At 34.7% G+C, this 25,713-nt stretch overlaps 1 long non-coding RNA gene and 1 other non-coding gene across 2 annotated transcripts; one reads left to right on the forward strand and one right to left on the reverse strand.

Moving 5' to 3' along the window:
* Positions 1 to 14,607: 14,607 nt before the first annotated feature.
* On the forward strand, positions 14,608 to 15,370 carry LOC133789702 (uncharacterized). The gene is made up of 2 exons (XR_009873665.1): positions 14,608 to 14,752; positions 14,854 to 15,370. It is a non-coding gene; the product is annotated as an uncharacterized LOC133789702 (long non-coding RNA).
* Positions 15,371 to 25,079: 9,709 nt separating this feature from the next.
* Positions 25,080 to 25,186, reverse strand: LOC133792989 (small nucleolar RNA R71). Its single transcript, XR_009874455.1, has one exon. It is a non-coding gene; the product is annotated as a small nucleolar RNA R71 (small nucleolar RNA).
* Between the last annotated feature and the right edge of the window lie 527 nt (positions 25,187 to 25,713).

The raw sequence follows: 25,713 nt of genomic DNA on the forward strand, positions 1-25,713 counted from the left end.
GATTTTTATCCTTGGGATTTGAATTTTGAATTTCAAATAAATTTGTTTAATCAGTTATTTAATTACTCTTTTTAAATATGATTTAAATAAATAATTAAAGGAAAATATCTAATCAGTTTTTAATTTGAATTGTATTTTAATTAAATAAAGATTATTTAATTAGATTAAATATCTTTATAAGTCTGATAGTACGTAACTTTCAGAAAAAGGCTTGATTATTATTTTGAATAATAAAAATACAGACTCTCTCTCTAAAGCTCTCTAAAGCGATAGTTTTCTCTAAACCTGAAAACTATTCTATACCTTCTCTCTGTCAAAACTCTCTAGATCTCATGTGTTGAGTACATCTAGGGAGTCACATAAATCAACAGTTTGAATACTATGTACCCACACACGTCCTTGTGTGTTTGAGGATTGGTCTGGAAGATCAGGGTGTGAGATCTCAGAACACTGGATAGGAAGATCGTTAATTTATACAAAAAGACTCAAGAACAATTGATAGGGTACAAGAGGTAATCCCTGATCTATTTGTATGTGATTTAAAGTTTATATATGTGTATGATCATGGCTGGTATTAATATTTATTAAAATGGGTCCATATATTCTGCTGCATTCCTTTGATTTGATCATTTAATAACAATAATTGGTATCAGGGTAGTCTAAACATATATATACATTAAATATTGTGCATGTTTCTTGCATTTTTTATATGTGTGTTGATATGTATATTAAATGGATGGATATGTTTTATAAATGTATGGTTGAACGATGGATTATTAATTATATGGTGCTATTGGGTTATGAATTTTATTTTTTTTCTAGCTCTTGTGTAAGCCATAAATGGCATAAGATTTTTGTAAATTTATTTGAGAAATATGCATTTTAAAAATCAGTACACAAGAGATGAGGAGGAACCCAAGCCATACACCTAAGAGGCACACGGCCTAAGCCCTTACTCACCCTCATGCATGCCTAGGCCTGAGCCTCCTGCAGCCGCACGCCAGTCGCAGCCCCAGCCCTGTGGCTCTTTGCGTGCAGCCAGTCACGTGGCTCCCAACGCGCACCCCGCACCCATGTGCGCGCGCACCCACCTGCCGTCGTGCCTGCCAGGCTCGTGCGCCCGTCCCTTAGGCGAGCCCATGCACGCCATCGGGCCACCTCACCCGGGCCCTTGGCTCCTTGTGCCGCCTGTCCTAGGGCACCGTCTTGGTGCCCAAAACCCTAATTACTAAGTTGTTGAAAAATATCTTTTATTTAATTAATTTTTAAATTATTAAATTTAAATGTTTAATTATCTTATTTTATTTTATTGGAAAATAAAATATCTTTTAGTTGGTTAAGATATTTTTATATCTTAAGTTTAAATAATTATTTAAATTTGATTCATTAATTATTTAAATTCAACTAAATTAAAATGATGACAAAAATGGTTATTTAATTAAATAAATTAATTAGAAAATTTGTTTCTAATTAATAAGTTGGGCAAAACAAAGTTCCTAAAGATTAGCAAGAAAGCGTAAAGGAGAAGAGGAGCATTCTTGGAGAGTCTTGAAAGCTAAATAGGCTTAGATTGTAATTTTATTTCTAATTTTTTAAAAGGGTTGTAAATCTTAGAAATACCCATTAGTACTCGGTTCATCATTTATTGTTTATTATTTATTGTATTTATTTAAATAAATGTTCATTGATGTTTGATTGATAACATGATCGTACATTAATTAATTACATGTCATTTATGAAACCCCACAGAGTTTCTCATTAATCATGCATAATTTAGAAACATAATTATCTAGGATTGTCCTATTTGTTTATATGAAATGTTTTGGAGAAACCAGTTGCATGTAAACTACTAAGTATTAAATTAGTTAAAACTTGTTAACTCACACCATAATAAATGCAATAGATTTTATAGGCCTTTAAGATAACCAACTTTATGTAAAAAGTGTTTTAGTAAAGTTAGATGAATGTAATAGGTAATTATATAGATTACATTAATTATAGAAACAGGCTTTTTTATAATTATGATTTTTGTAATTAATTACATTCAAAGGGTCATTAATAAACTAGTAATTAATTTGGAATTTATTTATTAGTTTGATAAAACACATTTAATCTAAAATAGTAAGTGAGAACAGGTGAACATCTCACTGTGACCTATGGTCTCCATTATTAGTACAACACGGTGAGATATGAATAGGGTCTCGAGGTGGCTTTGTTTCCGTCCCCCTAAGGAAGGTTTCTAAACATATTAATACCAAGGTTCGCTTTTTACGAAGATAGGAGGAAGTGATGCATTTTAGGCCTAACCGACCCTAAGACGGTACTCTCTAAGTTAAGTCATGAATTCGGATATATTGGGTTACACTTACAAAGATGTAATTAAGCTTTTGCAGTGGATAATTGCATCTTGACCAAACCAGCGGTACTTTATATTTAAAAGAGAAAATAAAGAGTTATTTTATGTTTTAAATTATAAAGATAAGATTGTCTTATAAGCTATCTGAATTTAACTGGACCAACCCTAAGTGTAACGCCCTGCTAATTAGGGTCCATTACCAGGTGTGTTTTGAAACCAATGCTGGACTTACTAACAAGTCATTTGAACTAAACATGTGATTAAGCCACTAAGGTTTGGGTATTAAAAACTTTTGATCATTTCATAAACATTTCCATTAAGTTAATAACCAGTTCTTTACATGGGATCCCAAAAACATTAGTTTAAAAGTCTGTTACAAAACTCAGATTACACACTAAGCCGTCCTAAGCGGCAAAAGCTGGGTTTAACCCTAGTTCCTTTGAGCATCTCGGTCGTGGTGGTCGAGCGGACTGCATATGTACATACTACTGCTAATGCCCTTCGACTCATGGCTGGTTGAGCTTCCCTTTACCTTTACCTGCACAACAAATCACCCGTGAGCCAGAAGACTCAGCAAGAAAACTTAATCAACAGTTCAGTGAATAAAACAACCATCAAACAGTAATAACTGAATCCAATGCATTCATCAAACCCAATTGGAGACCATAGAGTCACACAAGTGCATGTCGCACTTTCTTTCAAGTTATTTGCATCCGAGCCAGTCAAGTGCATGTTGCACTCCCAGGGTGGCCCAACCATAGTGGCCTACACTCCATGTGCAATATGCCAATCTTTGCTTATAAACCAAGACCTTATGCCCTTGACTTATAAGTCAAACCACCACATGCCTCCAACTTATAAGTTGAAGCCTTGGAACTCTCAACTAATAAGTTGATCTCCACTTAACATCTTAATGGTACCCTAGTTTATAACTAAGCCTCACAGTCATAACAGACAGCCACATGTTTCATATAGCATACTTAACAAATAATCACACAATGCATTATAATACAGTCACTCAATCAGTCATAAGCATAATCATAATTATGTACGTTACAGCATACCTAATCAGACATTCGCAACATAATTATAATCATGTTCATCACCTTAACTAAGCTCTAATCACACATTCACATAACAGGTGCAGTTTTCTTACCTTTGGTCCGTATGCAGGTTATTAGTGACGACCCACTGAGTACGATCCCCGATCCAAGCCCTTAGCGAAAACCTAGTCACAACTGTAATAAGGAAGTTCCCATCAATAACAGGTAAATAACAACTCCCAGACCAACCCTTAGGCTCCAGGACATCGAATTCCACTTATCAAGGAAATAGAATCGATCCCAAGCCCAAACGGTTAAGTTTCTAACCTAAAAATCTCATTAAGGTCAATTTCCCCCTTAAGAGTCGCGGCCCGCCTCTAATTCTAGAGGCTCGGCCTCCTTGAAAACCAACTCGCGCCGCGGCGTGCCCCTAAGGTGCCGCAGCCCGCCCCTGCACCCGAGCCCTGCTGGCTCAAAATCCTCCTCGCAGGTCGCGACTCATCACCACGAACCCAGAAATTTCTGGGTTTTTCTGCAACCGAACCCAACCAAAATTCATCCAATTTCATTCCACTCCTCCAATATAATTCCCACAACCTATATGTACATTCTCACCAGTAAAACCCAACTAATTATCATGATACAACTTATCAAAACCCACCAACTCAACCTTCCAACTATCAACATGCATCAACACCATAATTCTAAATTACTCAGCAAAACTAACCATTCCATTCAGTTCAGATTTCTTACCTCAGCTATGATGAACACTTGAGCCTAGCCTCTGCTTTCCCCCAAGCCTAACACCTTGATTTCCCAAGCTTTCCTCTTCAACTTCCCAAGAAAAACCTCAAACCTCCATAGCACAAAGAGAGAATGAGAGAGAGAAAGGGAGAGCTGCTGCTATATTTCCTTCCTTTAATTTCTCAAACCTTCTGATAATTTCCCAGCCAATTAAGTCCTAACTTTGAATGGGAATGACTAAATTACCCCTTGTCCTAAGCTTATACCTCAAATATCCATAAGGGCAATTTTGTCCTTTGCTTTAAATCCCGCCATCCACAATTTGCATCCTATAATTCCCGCTACTTCCAATATTCCCACACAGTTACCAATAAATTCCAATTACCCACTATTTCCCGGTAATGTACTAAATTACTATAATACCCCGAACTGGGTATTCAGATCCCGTAGTGACTTTTTCTCTAACTTGCTCATCAGGATCGCCTCTCGTCAAGTAACCCAAATATATCCACATAATAATGTGGTCTCAATCACACAAGCACATATTCGCATTTATACCCCAAGCGGGTAAAATTACTAATATACCCTTCTTATAAGAAACGGGCCCACATACACATATTTAATATCTTTAAAATACAAGCATGATTATATTATAATATAATTCACATAATAACTCAATTATTGCCTCCCGGCCCCCTAATCCAGGCACTAAGCCTTATTAGGAAATTTGGGATGTTACACTAAGGCAGCACTTTATTTCTTGGGTAGTTTTATCGTGGAAAAGTAAATGTTAATTTATGTGTTTTAATCTTTGCATTCATGCATCATGTTTACTTTCCAAAACATTGATATTTTTTTCAAATGATAATATTATTGTTTTTTATTTTCAGTCATAAAATGTTGCCACTCAATTATTTACCTATAATGTACCCGGTAATGCATAAAAAAAATTGATGATCATATTAAGAAAGTAAAAATGACTAAAGAGGATGAAGATGGATGGGAAAATTCAACTTTGTTCATTTTTCTAGCCAAAAATCTTAAACATATTTATAATGATAAGAGGCCTCCTCTTGTACCATCATGGGATTCAAGCAAGAGGAACATGAGAAATATGTTAATTGGATGAGATAAATCACATGGAAATATTTTACTGTCTTAGTACCATGGAGGAGAAGCTAAGGAAAAATTTCGAACACATTGAATATGCTCGTGATTTGTGGGATGCTTCCTTTGAGGATTTACAGACAAGACCACAATCACGAAACAGGCAGACATGATTTACCTTTACCTTTGGCTTAATAGTGATTTATGATACATAAAGTTCTAAATCTTTGATTTAGAAACCACTAATCATATTTTTGTTATTTGTTACTTTTTATAGAAACTTGTGCGATCAAGAGGAACTTGCAGATTGAGACAAAAAGTTGAAGAGGAAAAGAGGAAAAATGTCTAGTTCAAGAAAGAGTTGAAGAAAGTCCATTTATGTAAAATTCTTTAGTTTTATTAAAAGAAAACTCTATTGTTGTTTGAACAATGTTTAGTTCATTTATTTTAGTTAATTTGGAATTTTATTGCATGTAAAGACTTTAGAATATTTTGTATATAATTTGATTATTCTTAATTTTTTCTTTAGACATGCAATTGAATATTCGGACTTTATCGCTTTAAAGCCAATAATTCATAATTATTTAAAGTAGCAAAATCGCAAGTTAACAAAAGACAAAAAAAATTCAAACGATGATGACACATATCTTTGGCATCTTAGACTTGGTCATATAGGTCTAGATAGGATAAACTACTTAACAAAAGATGGACCTTTGAGAGAACTAAGAGTTGGAACTCTTCCGGTTTGTGAATCTTGTCTAGAAGGAAAAATGAACAAATGTCCTTTCACAACGAAAGGCAATAAAGCCAAAGAACCTTTGGAGCTTGTACATAGCGATGTCTGTGGTCCAATCAATGTACAACAAAGAGGTGGGTATGAGTATTTCGTCACTTTTATTGACGATTAACCAAGATATGGTCATACTTACCTAATGCTTAGGAAATCTGAAACCTTTGGTAAGTTTCGAGAATTCAAAGCTGAGGCTGAAAAGCAATTAGGTAAGACTCTAAAGAGACTTCGATCTGATCGAGGTGGAGAATATTTGGATTTAGAATTCAAAGATTTCTTGCTGGAGCATGGTATTCTATCCCAACTCACAACACCAGGAATGCCACAACAAAATGGTATTTTCGAAAGAAGAAACAAGACTTTGTTGGACATGGTTAATTCTATGTTAAGCTACTCTTCACTTCCTCTCTCAATCTAGGGATATGCATTTCAAACGATGATGTACATTTTGAATGTAGTCCCATCTAAGACCATTAGCAAAACGCCACTGGAACTGTGGAATGGAAACAAACCTAGTTTGCACCATTTCTGCATTTGGGGCTACCCTGCTCATGTTCTTAGACCTAAATCAGGGAAACTTGAATCAAGGTCAGAAGTGTGCATTTTTGTTGGCTACGCTCCGGAAACAAGAGGTGGTTATTTCTATAGTCCCAAGAATCAAAAGGTATTTGTTTCCACAAATGCGACCTTCCTTGAACATGACTATATGAATAACTATAAACCTCGGAGCAAAGTAGTATTGGAGGAACTCACAACTGATAAGATTCCATGACAATCATCTTCATCATTAAATGAGAAAAGAAAAAACAGAGGAAACCATGATTCCTGAAGAAGAAAAAAAACCTCAGTGCAACGTCGTAGTGGGAGGATTGTGGGACAACCTATTCGCTACGAACATGAGGCACATGTCCCAATTTCTGATACAGACAAGGACAATCCATTAACCTTTAAAAATGCAATGGATGATCCTAAAAAGGAGAAATGGCAAGAATCCATGAACCAAGAAATGAAATCAATGTATTCGAATTCTGTCTGGGAACTTGTGGATCCACCTGAAGATGTCAGGCCCATAGGGTGTAAGTGGATATACAAGAAGAAAATAGGTGTATATGGGAAAGTAGAGACTTTCAAAGTGATGCTTGTAGCCAAAGGTTACACTCAGAGAGAAGATGTTAATTATGAAGAAACATTTTCTCCTGTGGCCATGCTCAAATCCATTCGTATCCTCTTATCCATTGCGGCTGCCAATGATTATGAGATATGGCAAATGGACCTCAAGGCAACATTGATGAATGGCTATCTTGATGAGAGTATCTATATGGTACAACCAGAAGGGTTCATAAAGAAAAGGGAAGATCAAAAGGTGTGAAAGTTGCTGAAATCCATTTATGGATTAAAGCAAGCATCTAGATTTTGGAATATCACTTTTGATGAAACAATTAAAACATATGGCTTCGAAAAGAATATCGACGAAGCATGTGTGTATAAATACTCAAAGGAAAAGTGGTGGTTTCCTTAGTTCTTTACATCGATGACATTTTTTCTCATTGGGAAAAATGTAGAGACATTGTCAAACATAAAAAAGTGGTTAGTTGAAAAGTTCCAAATGAAATATTTGGGTGAGGCGAGCTATGTTCTAGGAATCCAAATCCTAAGGGATAGGAAAAACAAGCTCTTGGCACTTTCTCAGGCTAATTATATAGATAAGGTGCTTGAAAGACTCTCTATGGAGAATTCCAAGAAAGCTCAATTACCAACCAGGCATGGAATTGCTCTCTCCAAGGAACAATGTCCCAAGACACCTCAAGAGGAAGAGGATATGAGAAAGTATCCCTATGCTTCAGCAGCTGGGAGTGTGATGTATGCTATGTTGTGTACTAGGTCCGACATATGTTATGCAGTTGGGATTGTCAGTCGTTATCAATCAAATCCTAGTTTGGAACACTGGATTGCAGTAAAGCACATTCTCAAGTATCTTAGGAGAATGAGAGACTATATGCTGGTATATTCAGAGGGTGAGCTAAACCCTACTGGATACACTGACTCTGATTTCCAATCAGACAAAGACAGTCAAAAATCGACATCTGGGTCAGTGTTCACTCTTGGTGGAGGAGCTGTTGTTTGGAGAAATATTAAATAATCCAACATAGTTGATTCAACCATGGAAGTCGAATACATAGCGGCTTGTGAAGCAGCTAAAGAGGCGGTTTGGTTGAGGAAGTTCTATACTGATCTAGAAGTTGTTCCTTATATGGATATGCTACTAATCCTGTACTGCGACATCAGTGGAGAAGTAGCTAATTCCAAAGAACCGAGAAGCCACAAAAGAGGGAAACATATAGAAAGGAAATACTATCTGGTAAGAGAGATTGTACACCGAGGTGATGTTGGGGTTTTATGCCCTAATTAAAACCCAATTTCTGTGTAATCTCATTTATTATCAATAAAAGAATAGAAATCATTTTTTGACTTGGCCAATCACTTTGCTCACATGTTTTATTTTCATGATTATTTGTTTAATATAAACTTCTATTAAATCCCGATCGTATAGCTAATCGTATTTATAGTGACGTAATCACAATGGAGTATAAATATGTTTATATGTTCAAAATAAGTTAGTCCTAAGATTAGTCAGTGCACAGGATTTACATTGACTTGCCAATCTACGATATTGTAATGCGCTGGATAGCCAAGACCATTACACTGTGTGTTGATAAAGGTGTGAGACTTGCTAATCAAGTCATTTAGTTAAAAACATGTTACTGAAACTATAGTTGAACTAGGGTTAAAAGATTTTGGTCTAAAAAGCTTCATTTCTTATAAATAAACATTTTCTTTTTACATGGGATCCCAAAAGTAATAAGTTTAAGACCGTTTACAAAAGAAATAGGATTTAAATACAGTTGCTAGCCACTCTAAGGCAAACACAGACAAATAGGCTTTTCTTGTCCTGTTCCACTCCTCGGCCGTGGCGGCCGATCAGCTGACCATGTACATTCAGCCTCGCAGCTCTCCATCTCAGGACTGGTCCAACTTGCCTTTGCCTTTACCTACACCATGTAGCACCCGTGAGCCAAGGCCCAGTAAGAAAACACAACAACAGAGCATAATCATTCAACAGACAATCAGATAACTCATACCGCATAAGCATGTACTCAACAGTCTAAGCATTCATGTTAGTCAAGTATTTAGCATACCAAGTATATCATTTCATATAAGTAATCAATTCACATATGATAACTAGGGTTAACGCCCTTAGGCCGTACCCTCTATTTATCCCACTGACTCCGGCCCGCTTAAAGCAAGCTCAGTGAATATTAAGCTGCATCAGCTACCAGTGGCCGAGCCGCGCCCTGTGTGCAAGTATTAGTTACGGCACCCTTAGATCATTTATCACATGTCCCATGGCATAATACCATCTATGACATCATACAGATATAGGGAGCTCTTAGTCCCATCACAAACGCATAACCGGGTGCAGTTTTCTTACCTTTAGATTCGCTAGCTTTGATCAATTTGATTCTCGAGCACGATCCCGCCTTAGCCCTAGCGTACACCTAGTCACAGCCATAGATCAAAATCATCACCAAACCTAAAATCCAAAACCTAGCCTCAAGACCAATCCCGAGCCCTCGGGAAGCCCTAACCAAACGGGGTGGTGGAATCAAACCCCGAACCCCAAAACAAAAACCCTTAAAAATAACCCAAAAACCCCTTTCTGGAAACAGGGTAGCGCTGCAGCGCCCTAAGGGGAGCGCTATAGCGCTACAAATTGAGCCAAAAGGCTCAGGAACTTCAGGGCCTAGTGCTACAGTGCCTAGTGACTAGCGTTGTAACGCTAGTCACAGCATAGCCCTGCACAGCATTTTCTCCTTCGAATTTTCCCGAGCCAAACCTACTCAAACCACAACCAAACTTCAAAGCAAGCCTCCCAACATCATCAACTCATCCCATAAGTCCCAACCACAAAAAATTCAATCACATGCACCCCAAATCAGGGAAATGACCATAGCTGGACCTAAAGCTCAGAAACTCAACAAAAACAACTGAAACCACAGAACTTGAACTAGAATTCCTTACCTTCGATGGATGAGCCCAACCTAGGTTATTCTCCACACTGTTTTCTGCTAAATCAGTCTAATCTTATCTAATTAAATCAATCCCGAGGCTCAGGGTACCAAAAACGTCCCCGAGGGAAAAATGGTAAAATTCCCAAATATTCCCGCCTAGGCTTCCTAACCTCAAATATATCTCCATATATTTATTTCCATAACCCGATAACCCAAATAATCATCTAATTCCCGAATTACCCCTTGACTTGCCCCAAGTCAAAAAGCCCTGTTGTGACTTCCCGCTAACTAGCTCCCTAGGATCGCCTCGAGTCGCACGCTGCAGACTTACCCACATAATAATGTGGTTCTCGCAGATATAACATATAGCCACATTTACATTCACATAGCCATATAAATTTTTTTATCATATAATCACACATTAATTTAATAAATTCACACATAAACCAATTATGCCCTCCCGACACACTAACCAAGGCCCTTAAGCCATATTAGTGATTTTGGGTCGTTACATAGGGCCAGGCGATATATCGCCTAGGGTGGGTCATATATCGGCCCTAGGACCATATTTTGAATCTTCGTAGAATCCGAGCTTGAAACAACCCTTAACCTCTTGACTTGCCTCTGAACATTTTTGACCGAGTTTTAAGCATATGTTGAACATATAATTCAAATATATTCAATTTGGGATAAAAGCTTTATAAATACTTAGGTAGTGAGATATAGTGTGATTTCGATATCGAGGTGTAGAACGGTTCTAGTTTATCCAAGGTAATACTATTCATAAGTTCTATTCTTTATGATTCCTTAGTTTTCCTTCAGTTTCTTTCAGATCCTAACTTCTGTTTATGGTTTTGATGGTTAGGTGTTTAAGTTCGTTAATTTAAGGTTCTTCTCGGTAAGTTTCTTCTTTGATGGTTTAGTTTTCTTTTCATCTCCTTTCTTTAGAAACTCACCATTCTTTATGTTTGGTTTTAGGAGTTCCAATCCCGCTCTTGTCTCCAATATTTTGGTTTTTGGTAAGGAAAATTAGGTAGTTTAGTATTATGATATAGTTTATGTTTGTATGATCTAACATTTCAGGTACAATAAAGGGGTAAATGTGTCTGGACCTAAGGTGTCCAATGATGTATGACGGACTATGTCCGGTAGGCTCGGTTGCCAAAACTTTATGACGGACCTATGCCCGGTGTATGACGGACTTTTGTCTGGGGCTTAATAGCCACCCCTGTATAAACACTTATCTTTTTATTATATCTAACTTGTTATTTTAGTTATGATTTGTGACCTATGACTTATGACTTAGAGTATGATTTATGATTTATGACTTAGATTATGATTTAGAATTATGACTTAAGTTATGATATGATCTAGAGGTTTATGTTGGCATGACTTTTGTGAATTTATGTTATGTTTGATTATATGACTAACCCTTGTTTGTATTTTCCTTACTGAGCTTAGAAGCTCGCTCCTTATGATGTTATTATTCAGGCAATTACGGATAGAAAGGTCGGTGGCGAGTGGGGACCTAAGAGCTTCGTGATGTACTCGTGGGGACCATATAGTCGAGGAAGATCATGCAGACCTATTTTTATTAAAGAATGTTTTTTTATTATTTATTTTTATTTAAATGTTGCTCATTTTTTTATGTTAATGACAATTATTTTATTTTTATAAAACCATGGATCCGTGTATTTATTTTCAAGTTTTTATTCAATAAAAGAGCAATATTTACGATTACGACCCAACGTTGTGTTCTCGGTAATCTATGAGAAATTAGGGCGTTATAGGTTTGGTAACATGTTATTCATTGCTTATGAGCATGTTTAAGTTTTCTTGTTGGGCCTTGGCTCACGGGTGCTATGTGGTGCAGGTAAGGGGAAAGGGAATCTGGGCCAGCCATGAGTTGGAGAGCTTAAGTGGCAACGTGTATATATGCAGCCGCTTGACCACCACGACCAAGGTTTCTCAAAGGAACTAGGGTTAAGCCCTACTTTTGTCGCTTAGGTTGGCGGATTGTAACTTTTGAGTTGTAATTACCCTTTTGGAACTGTAAGCAACATTGTAAACGTTTATTGTGGGATCCCATGTACAACTTAACATTTTAATGAAATATCTATCCCTCTTGACCGAAATTTTTATCCCTGAACCATTAATCACATTTAGTTGCACGTTTATGGTCAAATTACTCGTTTAGCAAGTTTAGAACTATTTAAAATATACAGTGTAACATTCTTGGCTAACCAAGCCGTTACAGTGTTGGCCCTCGTGGGGTTTCTAGATGAAACCCTCAGTTGGCTAACTCCAGGGTTTGTCGTAGTTCATCCAGCCTGGGCTTGTCGAGCCCTCTCCTCGGCCATTAGAGCAACAGTACTTCCTCAAGGTCGCCCTCTGGTCCTTCTTGGAGGTGCTTGGGCTTCAGTTGCTTTTATTGCCATTTCCTCATTCAGTCGAGTGGCTTTGGCCAGCGTTTCTCGCAATCTTTGGTTCTCCAGTTCCAACATTGGGACGTACCTCTCGGGGTAATAATAATCCCGACGAGGTGGTATTGAAATTTTTTGGGATCTCGTGGTGTTTAAGATGTTCTCCCTTCATCCGTAGTTTGATCAACATTTACAAGACGTTTTCCAGCCCATCAAGGATGCTCTTCAGTCTGTGGTGTATTTTCTTCTGAAATTCTAGACAGTGGTCGCCCACTTCCAAATCCAGGAACATTACGAGCGGGTGCATCCATTTATGTGATTAACACGGGTTTGAATGGGATGTTTGAAAGATTTTCTAATGCTCTTAATGAAAACACCAAACTGTTGACGATGCTTTTCGTTAACTAAAAATAAGAGCAATTAAGCAAATGAATAATTAAGAAAGAAAACAAGAACAAATATTTTTTTACATGGTTCAGTAGTTATATCTACCTAGTCCACGAGTCACTTTTATTTATTTCTCTGTGTTAAAGCCTAAAAACAATTTCACAGAGTTTCTGAGTACAAGAATTGAGCATAAAAAAAAATATGACTACAATCCAGGCTATTTATATACGTGATGTCAAGATATTCTCCTATGTGATTTTAAAAGGGAGTTATACAAATATCTTATTTGAATTTGAATTACATAAGACTCAGTCAACTATTCAATATCTACACTAATTCCCTCAAAAATAGGGACAATTTACTTTAATACCATTTTTTTTTTACTCTTTTCAACATAATATCGAGCTGAAATCGATATTCCTTGAGCTGACATACTTCAGTCGTTATTTCGAGTTGGTTTCCTTGCTTTCGAGCTAACATAATCCAGTTATGCATCTAATTATGGGAATATTATTAATGATAATAATGTTTAAGTCTAATCCCACTTATCTCCAAGCTTACTCTCCGAGTATGCTTATCCCACTCTCGGAAAGAGAGTATAACAAAAAATATAAATGATAAACATCATATATATATATATATATTTAATGACTTTAAAATCAACTTTAACTGAAAAAGTAAATCTATATTATAAATATTTATTTAATATTTTAATTAACGTAAAGTATGGATTTGAATTATAGAAAAAATATATATCTATAATAATTTATCAATTAATCATTATAGATAATCTAAAAGTTAAATTGAAAATAACTAAAATATTACATATTGTCTTATTTAATGTAACTTAAATTTAAATAAGTTTTTAATTGAATTTAAATGATTATTGTATTATAACAAATGGGAAGATATTTATAATATTTTATCTCACAAATTACCAAGTTTACCCCTATTCTTTACTATAAATAAAGTTGAAGTTTACTGGTGAATGAGACTTAAATTCTAATTCTTTAGAGAAAACTCTCTCATTTGTAATCATTTTTCTCCATAGTGAAAATAGTGTACGTTCTTTTTTATTGATAAATTTTTTCAGTTATTATTACTACTATCGTTTTTACATATTGTCACTTTTAATTTATATAACCACTAATGCTAATGAACTATTTTCATGCTATTTAATTATGATACTATCTACTTATCTATCTATTTTTTTTTCATTTCTTATTTATCATTGCATTCGTAAGATTGTTTGTTGAAAATTTTAAATTTGGTATTTCACTTCCTTTTTATTTTTATTTTTTTAGTCTCTTGTGTTTAGTTTTTCCTTTCTCCTTTATTTTTTAGTTTTTATGGGCCTCCATAACCATGTGCTTAAACAATTGAGAGCAAAATATTTTTCTATTTTTTTAATTCTACTTTTTCTAATATATGGTAGATAATAATAATAACAAGGGAAAATACTATTTTGGACTCTGTGCTTTGCAAAAGTTACCGATCGCACCATCTGTTTTGTTAAATGACAATTCGAACCCTGCGTTTTACAAAATAATACCCTAAGCCTGATTTTGGTCAAACTGTTTTTCAATATGACCAAAATATCCTCATATTTTATTAATTATTTAATTTAATAATATAAAAAAATAAATTAAATGAATTAAAAATTGAAAAACAATATTTTTAATTATTAAATACATTTAAATGAACTAAAATGAAAAATTAATTTTAATGAATAAAAATCAAAATTAAACATAATACTAAACTTAAAAATGTAAATGTAAACGAAATAAACAAAAACATAACAAAAATCAAAACTAATCTAACGTAATAAAAAGGTTTGATTTTTTTTCTCTTTTCTGCCTCTTCTTCTTCTTCTTCTTCCTACCTCATCATTCACCCTCATTCTTCTTCTTCTTCATCTTCCCTTGTCTTGCAGGTATATCGGTGGAGCTCAGAGCATTTCAAGTCGGGACGACGACAGGATATCTAGACGATGACAAAGCCTCTTCCATGCAGTGTGATCTCCGACAGGATCTGGGTTTCTACAGCTACGGGGGCTTCCTTCTTCATCCTTCTAAGATATGGTCTTCAAATTGTGATGGGGCTAGGTTTCTACAACTACTGGATCTGGGATTTTACAGAACCTCCTTCTTGGATCTGGTCTTCAAACGGAGGTGGGTTTGGTTGTGGTGAGGCTTACGAAGGTGGGGCTTTCTCCTTCTCATATTTGGGCATCGAATGGAGGTGAATCCATTCTCCAGTTTCCAACTAGATCAAATAGCAGGGGGTGTCCTTACCCAAATGTGGCTTCAGATCTGATATATTTTTATTCATTTGTTCTTGGCAAATCTGAGTTTTATTGTATGGGGATTCCTTTGTTGGATTGATAATTGTGGGTTTGTTTGATGTAATTTGTGATGATGAGGAACAAATAAAGAAGATAAATTGTTTGATTTTTGGTTTTTATGGTGATGAAGAACATGAGATTAAGATGTTTAATTGATATTTTGTTTTTATTTAGGATAGAGATTGATTGAAAATTTTATTAGTTTAAGTTATACTTTTTGCATTTTTATTTTTTTATTTTTTTTAATTTTAAATATTATATTTTTTTATTTTAGTTTTAATATTTGAAAATAATTTAAATTCAATATTTAATCAAATCCAAGGCAATTTTGGTCATATTGAAAATTTATTTGACCAAAATCGGGCTCAAAGTATCATTTTGTTACATTTTGCAAAACTCATGGTCCAAATTGTCATTTAACAAAACAGAAGGTCTCATGGGTAACTTATGCAAAACACAGGGTCCAAAATTGTATTTACCATTTTTTATCTAAAATAAAATTGATTCATTTTTTATTTTTAAATATATTTTTCATTATTTATTTAATTCATTAATTAATAAAATACGAAGGTATTTTGGTCATATTTAAAAAAAAGTTTGACCAAAATCTGGTCCAGGATACTCTTTTGTTCCATTTTGCAAAACGTAGGGTCTAAATTACCATTTAACAAAACTGAGAGTCTGATCGATCACTTTTTCACAACATATGACACAAAATGGTATTTACCCTAATAATAATAATAATAATAATAATAATAATTAGTATGATAAGCGTTTATTCAAATTATTTATGTTTTTTATTTAAACGTAAATAGTTTTACACAAATATATCTTAACAACATATATAATTTAAATTTGAATTCTAATTTAATTTATTTAAAATTTAATTCAAACGATATTTAATTTGAATTCAAATTTGACTAGATATTAAATAATGATAACTGTTTAGTTAAATTATACATTAGAAAATAAAAATAAACGTCATATTCTCACTTTTATTCTACTTTTCTAATTTATGCTTATTAATTAATGGCAAAATACCAGTTAGGCCCCTGTGTTTTTTACCGAATACACGATCGATCCCTGTGTTTTGTTAAATAATAATCCAGACCCTGTGTTTTACAAAATGGATCACAATAACACCTTATACCCAATTTTGGTAAAAAAAAAATTCAAATATAATCTTTCATTCTCAGCTTCTCAACCACTTTCTCCACTTCTCTAAACTCATCGCATCGCTAATGACCTAAAAATTGATCTTATAATTGAAAATATTTTGATCAAAATCAGGTCTAGAGTACTATTTTGATCCATTTTGAAAAACACAGGGTCAGAATTGTCATTTAACAAAACACAGGGGCCGATCGCGTACTCAGAAAAAATACAAGGGCCAAAATAATATTTTTCCTAAACTAATTAAGGGGAAAAATCTATCTATTTTCTTTTTTTTTTCTCTCATTTTTTATTCTAATAATGATTATAATAGATGTCAATTAAAAATTTTCATATATAATAATAATAATAATAATAAATAATAATCTATCTATTTCTATTTTTAACTTTTGACAAAACACGGGGTTCAAAAGTTAGATTTTAAAAATAAAGGGTACAAACAAGTGAACGACCAAAATACATGTGAATAAAATAATCTATCTACATATTCCTATTTTTAACATTTTACAAAACACAAAGTCAAAAATTAATTTTTAAAAGTAAATGGTCCAAACGGGTAATCGGCTAAAATACAAGGTTCAAAATGGAGTGAACTCTCGTATAAAAATAAATAATTATATATACTTACATTTTTTTATAAAGAACTTTTAACATTTTGGAATAAATACATGGTCCAAATGTTAGTTTTTAAAAATAAAAGGTCAAAACAGGTAATCAGCCAAAATGCAATATTCAAGTAATTGATCGATCTATTCCTATTTTTAACCTTTTGACAATACATGAGTTCTAAAAGTTAATTTTTAAAAATAAATGATCTAAACGGATAATTGGCCAAATTAATAACTCTTCCACAAAAAATAGATTTATTTATACATAATTTATAATTTTTTTTCAAAAAATCATGCAAAGCATATAATTGATAATAATAATAATAATAATAATAATAATAATAATAATAATAATAATAATAATAACAAAATAATAACAATAAATAAATAAAATCAAGCGTACAACAAATTGTAACGCCCTGGATAGCCAAGACAATTACACTGTGTGTTTTAAAAAGTGGTGGACTTGCTAATCAAGTCAGTTGGGAATAAATGTGTAACAAAGAAAAATTAATGGATTAGGGTTGAAAAGTTTTTATCATAGGAACAGTCACTTTCATTTAAAAGTTTAAGTCTGTACATGGGATCCCAAAATAAATATTTACAAGGAATTTACAACTCCAAAAGTAATTACAACATAAGTCGGCCTAATCGGCAAAATTAAGGTTTGACTCTAGTCTCTCTTGAACCCTCGGTCGTGGCGGTCGAGCAGCTGCAAATGTACACGCCGCCCCTAAAGCTCTCCAACTCATGGCTAGTCCAGCTTCCCCTTTCCTTTACCTACATCACATAAGACCCGTGAGCCAAGGCTCAGCAAGAAAATTTAAATTTAACATATTCAAGTAGGCTACAGAATATAAACAAAAACCTCAGCAATAATAACCCTGTCCAAAAAAACACATAATCCAGTTTAACAGTCAATGAGTTAAACAAGTGCAGACCTCACTTCTAATTATTTAGGTGGCGTTCGGGCTAGACAAGTGCATATTGCACTCCCAAGTTTCCCTAGCCAAGTGGCATGCGTTACGCACACTTATTGCCATCCCCGACTCCCTTAGGCTAAGCTTTCAGATCAGGTATAATAAAACATACATTTATTATAACACACAGTCAGATGCAGCATATACAAGCATTCCTAACCAAATAATCACAGTCATAACCACATTCATATTCATTATCAGGGGCCTGAGCCCCAATTACAAGTAGGGTGCAGTTTTCTTACCTCGAGTCCAGAGTAGATAGTGTATGGCGATCCCTAGCACAATCCTTACTCCCGAGCCCTAATGATATAACCTAGTCACAACGCAATAACGAGTGATCATCAAGATCTAAACTAATTAAAAGCTTTGAAATTAATTACTAGCCTCCGAGACCTCAAATTCTACTAAACCAGGTAGTAAAATCCTTCCCGAGCCTTTAGGTTTGAGTTCCCGAGCTTAAAAACCCCATTTTGCCAAAACCTCCAATTTGAGCAGGGAAGCCCCTCAAAAGTGCTGCGACCCTCTACAAGTCAGAGAGCCTCCTCCCTTGCTACCCTGGACACGTGCCGCAGCGCTAAGGCAGTTCAGAGAACTACCCATGGCCACTGAGTTCATGCGGGTCGCAACGCTCCAAGAACAACGCCGCAGCGCAACCCAGAAAACCCAAAAAAGTTAGCAATTTCAGAAATTGCAATCTCCTCCAAAACCCTTGAAAACTCAGTTTTTACCCCAAATTTACTACCCAAACTATTCCAACAATTCAGATACACAATAGATAACAACCTATAGCTTCCAAAACATCCCCAAATATCACAATTGAAAAAATTACCACTAAGCTTGAACTTTATGAACTTACCCAAATTTTTTGAAAATTCAACTCTAACTCTGAGTTTCAAGCTTGATTGCGAGCTTCTTAAGGGTTTGCTAGTATCTAACCACCACCAACACCTCCCTATCTGCTTGGAAACACCAATGATTTCGAAAAATTAAGCAAGCCTTAACTATTTTCCTCAAAACATGAAGAACACAAAGGAGCTTAAAAGATCCTCACCTGAGCTACAAAAATTTGAATCCTTTGGCTAGCTAAGACTTCCAGAGCTCCCAATTTCCACAAATCTTCCAAGTCTCCCAAGAAATTTTTTCAATTTCCTAGCAAAATCCTCTCCAAACTTAAGGAAAAACTTCAATTGCTTCAAGAGAGAGAGAAGTGAGATGGAGAGAACCATAGCTGAGTGTTTTTCTTGAATGACTAAACCCCCAACAAAGGGTTGCCCCTTACTCTAATTATGTGATCAAATGACCAATTTTCCCTACACACTCTAACCTTCAAGGTACCCTCCAATGGTAATTCATTTATTTTTCCACTACTTCCCGCTAATCCTCAAATTATACTTAAGATTCTCACTTAATCCTGACATCCCCAAATAGTCATCAAATAACTACCCATCACCCGATAAATCTCGACTACGTATTAAATTACTAAAATACCCTTAGGCTTACTTTGAGCCGGGTATTTGACCCCGTTGTGACTTTATCGTTAACTCGCTCACTAGGATTTTCTCGTGTTAAACATCGCAAATATATCCACATAATAATGTGGTCTCAATCACATAAAATATATAATGACAATTATACCCTCAATGGGTCAAAATTAGAAAAATGCTCATTTTGTAGAAAACAGGCCCACATGCATATTTAATACACATAAACATGCATAAGTATTCATATCACCATATAATTCATATATGACATATAATCACACATATATTCAATTAAATTCACATAATTCGCATATAAATCCAATTATGCCCTCCCAGCACACTAATCGATGCACTAAGCCTTATTAGCAAATTTGGGACGTTACAACTATCCCCTCCTGAAAATTATGTCCTCGAAATTTACCTGAACAACTCGGGATGCTGATCCAGCATAACAGACTCTAGCTCCCAACTCACTTCTTCGACCTTGCTAGTTCTCCATAAAACTTTAACTAGAAGAATCATCTTGTTCCTCAGAACCTTGCCTTTTTATTTAGGATCTGAATTGCTTGCTCCTCATAAGACAAATTCATGTGTAGCTCCAGATCCCCATATCCTAATACATGGGTCGTATCTGACACATAGTTCTGAAGCATTGAGGTGTGAAACACATCATGAACTCTTGATAATGACACGGGCAAAGCCAATCTATAGGCTACCTGCTTGATCCTTTCTAGGATCTCGAAAGGTCCCACAAACCTAGGGCTCATCTTGCCCTTCCTTCAAAACCTTTTTACTCTCTGCAGTGGTAAAACTCACAGAAATACTTGGTCCCCTACCTTGAACTCCACATTCTTACGCTTAGGGTTAGCGTAGCTTTTCTGTCTACTCTATGAGGTGAGCATTTGAGCTCGGATCTTCTTAATAGCCTCATTAGTCATCTGAACCATCTTAGGACCTAAATACTTTCTCTCTCCCACTTCATCACTTTCTGCCATACAACATCTCATATGGAGCTAATCTGATTGTTGATTGATAGTTGTTATTGTATGAAGACTCAATCAATGGAAGATACTTACTCCAGGACCACTCGAAATCCAATATGTCCTCCAATATCTGAATCGTCCTCTCAAACTGCCCGTCTGTTTTGAGGATGATGAGTTGTATTGAACTTTAGCTGAGTCCCCATAGCCTTCTGTAGGCTGCCCCAAAACATAGAGGCAAAAATGGGTTCCAGTCCGACACTATAGATTTTGGAACCCCATGGAGACGTACAATCTTCCTCACGTACAATTTTGCATACTGGTCCACGGTATAGTTTGTTCTCACTAGCAAAAAATGAGTTGACTTGGTATATCTATCTACTATCACCCAGACCGAGTCATGTTGCCCCACTGTCCTAGGAAAGCCTCCTACAAAATCCATAGTAATGTCTTCCCACTTCTACTCGAGAATAACTGAAGGCTATAACAAGCCCGATGGTCGCTGGTGTTCAGCCTTCACCTGTTGACAGGTTAGATACGTCGCCATGTAGTCAACTACATCTTTCTTCATCCCAAGCCACCAATACAATGACCTTGGATCTCGATACATCTTCATGGTGCCTGGAAGTAGTAAATATAGTGTGGTATGTAATTCATCAAGAATCTCTCGTCTGATACCCACGTCCATCGAAACACAAATCCAATCATTGTATCTCAGCAAACCCATCTCTGTAATGGAATAATCCTTAGCTACTCTAGCTAGGACATCCTCTCTAAACTTTGCCAACTGAGAATTATTCATATGCCCTCCTCTATTCTTTCCAAGAGAGTGGACTGCAAGGTAATATTGGCCAAGCGAGCCATCATCAACTCTATCCTTACTCTGGTCATGTCTACTGCCAATTTCTTTGATATCTGCTTCAAACTAGACAATCTTCTTGGGCCCCTCCGACTCAAAGTGTGCAGCCACTACATTGGCTTTCCCTAGATGGTAAAGAATCTCACATTCATAATCTTTTACTAATCTAGCCAATGTCTCTGTCTCATGTTTAAGTCCTTCTGGGTGAAGAAATACTTCGAGCGTTTATGATCGGTGTATATCTCGCACTTTTCTCCATACAAATAGTGTCGCCACACTTTCAGTGCAAATACCACCGCTGCTAACTCTAAATCATGAGTAGGGTATCGCTATTTGTATTCCTTTAGCTGTCACAATGCATAGGCAATGACCTTCTAAGTCTGCATCAACACACATCCTATCCCCACTCTCGATGCATTGCAGTACACCACAAACTTATCCCTATTTAAAGGAAGGCTCAACACCAGGCCAGTAACAACTGTTGTATTAACTCCTAGAAGCTATTCTCACATCTGTCTAACTGATAACTCTACAAAACAGAGTTATTTTACCACTTTTTATGTGCAAATTGTTGCTTAATTCTTGAGTTTTTTAATTGATTTATTAAGTTTTTGAGTAATTTTGAATTTATTAGGTTTATTTTAATTTTATAGATTTTTGTGTGTTTTTAAAGTTATTTTGTTGTAAATTGTTGTAGTTAATTAATTGAATTATTGTTGTTTAATTTGAGGTAAAAATGTGTTTTATTGAAACTAAATGTTAAATTAAATTGAGTTTTAATTAATATTTTCAATAAATTAATATGATTTATTTTATAAGTGAAAATATTTTATCATGACTTAATTTATATTTATTTTATAGGAATGATGTGGTTTTTTAGCTCTTGAAAGCAAGAAAAATGGTAGTTTTGAAAAGAAATAAAAGATAAGGAAAAGTTGGCATTTAGCCTCATTTGGGCCCAAGCCCAACAACTCCTCCATCAGCCATGTTGAGAATTTCATTCCTCCAGCAGCTCCACGTGACCATGAGCATTTGAGGGAAATTTGTTTATATACTTCAGCAAGCACCACATCTTCAGCCCAGCCCAAACCGTGGGCTTGCCTCCTTCACGCCAGCCATGCACCATCTTCAGCCCATTCGGCCCAGCCCCAAAGCCCAGCCGAATTCACCTGCCACCAGCCACTTCTTGAGCCCTTAAAATTGCCCAAATGTACCATGTGTCCCCTATGACAAAAATGCCAACTTTTTACCCTTTTGTCTACACATTTTCACCACAACATCATCATTACACCCTATAATTTACCTCTACATACCATATTTATTTAATTTAATTAATCTAATCAATTTAATTAATTTAAATTAATTATTTTAATAAACTCATTTTGGCTATAAATATGGCTTTCAAGACCATTTTAGGGTGCTTAATGTTTTGGTTACCATCTTTTCTCTCTCATTTTCTCTCTACCATTCTCTCTTCCATTTGGGTTTTTTCAAGAGCATTTTGCAAGTATGTATGTCTTTTATTTTGTAATTTCTACTCTAGTTATGTGCTTCTAATCATTTTAAGATTATTAAGATCATGATGAAGCAACTTGTAACTAGGTAATATTTATGTTGTATGTTGATTTCCCTTGTAATACAACAAAGTTTATGGATTTTTCTTCTTCATATATTTCTTTCATCTTAAATATCTTGTATTTTAGATTGTTAGAACATATTTACACTTTGTTCTTCATTAGTGCATAAACATAATATTCTTTGTGTAAGATGTGTCATTAAATTGTACACATCCATGCTTAGAACAAAAATATTATGTTTTGCCTTATAAATAATGTTTATTGATTTATTTGTTATTTCATGAGATTGATTTACACTAAATGCTTTGAAATTATAATTTTGAAAAGTGAAGAAAAATCCTATCTTTTTATAAGAAATTTGTGCTTAAAATTCTAAATCTTTTTTGGAAAATGATAGTTTAAATTATTTTAACTATCACTAAAACTTGGGAATCAATATACTAATAAATATTATTAAACTTACATTTTGTGGATTCTAGTATCTTAATAGTCTTTTCTTTTAACACTTATTTTCAACTCATTATTGCTTTATTTTTATTCTCTTAAATAGCTTTGTTTTTCAATCTTTTATTTTATGTTCATAATATTAAAACTCATCAATCTTTGGAGCTAGGTTAGAATTTATTATTTTTGATTTAAAATAGTTTCATTTTCGATTTTAGACAACTCCCTTGGGTTCGACATCTTTGCTTACACGATCACTATTCTATATGGACGATTCGTGCGCTTGCGATATATAAATTTTTAAATATACCCGTTTTGGGTCCATCAAGTTTTTGGCGCCGTTGCCGGGGAGTTGCAAGATAAAAAAGAAACGAAAATTATCTCAAGGTTAGTAATTCTTCTACTAGTTATTTTAATTTTTGCACTTAAAAAAAAAACTAAAAAAATATATATCTATAAAAAAAACTAAAAAAAAAAGATAAAAAGAAATTTGGGACGGTTCAACCACCCATAAAAAAAAATATATACTTATATTTCTATATTTATTGTTTTTTTTAGTTGACGGCACTTGTGCCACCTATCTATCATTTTAATTTTTATAGTTGATGGCACTTGTGCCTCCTAATTTTGTTATAATTTTGTTTATTTATCTAGTTGTAATTTTTTATTTTATTTAATTTCCGCAAGTTACTAGTTGATGGCAATGTTGCCTCCTAGCTAGTTGATGGCAATTTTTGCCTCCTAGTCCTCTATCTTATGTTTAAGTTGATGGCACTTGTGCCTCCTCGTTTTTACCTTAATTTTGTTATGGTTGATGGCATGCTATGCCTCCCTACTCTTGCTTAAATTTTAGTCTTATTTAATTTTTGCCTTATTTTTCTTTGTCTTCTATAATATTTTAGTGTAATATTGTGAAAAATACTTGAAAAAAAAAAAAAGAAACCTAAATCTTGTCCTTTCATCATAAGCAATTTTTGCTTAAAGGAAATTTGAACAAAATTCCCAATCCGCCTCTACTAATTAACCTCGGGGAGTTGTTAGTAGTGCGCGAGTAAGTGGAATCAAATAGGCCTGGGGACAAGTAAACCATAAGAATTATATTGTTGTGAAATCTCTAAAAATTCTAAGTATGCTCTGTGGTTGCGGTTTTAACTGATCTTCCACATCAGAAAATTGCTTGTTTGAGATTATCCTTGTTGCCTTGTTTGTGAAAATTGTATGCATCATTGGGAACGTAATTCTAAAAAACGATTAGTAAAAAGACATTTATCTTTATTTGAAATTGAAAGTGTTAGTAAAAATTTGAGCATCATGGAACCTATTGCTAATATTGTTGATGAAAATGCTGTGCCTGAAAAAACTTTGCTTGAATATTTTGCACCTATTTCATCTAATGCTCCTTCATGCATTGTTTTACCTACTACTTCTGCTACTCATTTTGAGCTTAAACCCGCAATCATTCAATTATTGCCATCTTTTTATGGGTTAGATAGAGAGGATCCTTACATGCATGTCAAAGATTTCTTAGAAATTTGCTCAACATTTAAATTTCAAAATTTTTCTGATGAGTCGGTCAAACTAAGATTGTTTCCTTTTTCATTAAAAGACAAATCAAAAGCTTGGTTAAATTCCCTTCCCACGGGGTCTATAACTACATGGGATCAACTTTATAATAAATTCTTACTGAAATTTTTTCCTATGTCTAAAACTGATAGTCTAAGGAGAGAAATCTCTGAGTTTTTTCAAAAAGATAATGAAGAATTTTATGAATGTTGGGAAAGATTTAAAGATTTATTATTAAAATGTCCTCATCATGGTTTTGAAAAATGGAGACTTGTAAAATATTTTTATGATGGTTTGACTCCCTCTAATCATCAAATGATTCAATCTATGCATACTGGAAATTTTTTAAAATTTCAAGGACAAGAGGCGTGGGACGCCCTTGAAGATTTATCTGTCAATTCGCAACAATGGAATTATTTTGATCCTAGGTCAAGGTCAACTAATTCACCAAAAAGAGGAGGAAGGTATGAAGTAAAAGAAGAGTTAGACTTAAGAACATCCTTAGACAAATTAGCGAGAAAAGTAGAAGCTTTAGCCATAAGCCAAACTATAAATATGTTCTAGTCCTTGCCATAATGCCCAATCATGCCCTTCCTACCAAGAAGCCTTTTCTGAGGAGGCCAATGCTCTTCATTCTTATGGGAAACCAAATGATAGCCCATTTTCGTCCACCTACAATCCAAATTGGAGAAACCATCCGAACTTTTCATGGAGACAAAACCAACCCCAAATGAATCAAGGGCACCAATACAACACACAAAACCAAGCTCATGCCCCACAAAAT

Source organism: Humulus lupulus, chromosome 7 (assembly GCF_963169125.1).
Source record: "Humulus lupulus chromosome 7, drHumLupu1.1, whole genome shotgun sequence".
Taxonomy (NCBI): Eukaryota; Viridiplantae; Streptophyta; class Magnoliopsida; order Rosales; family Cannabaceae; genus Humulus; species Humulus lupulus.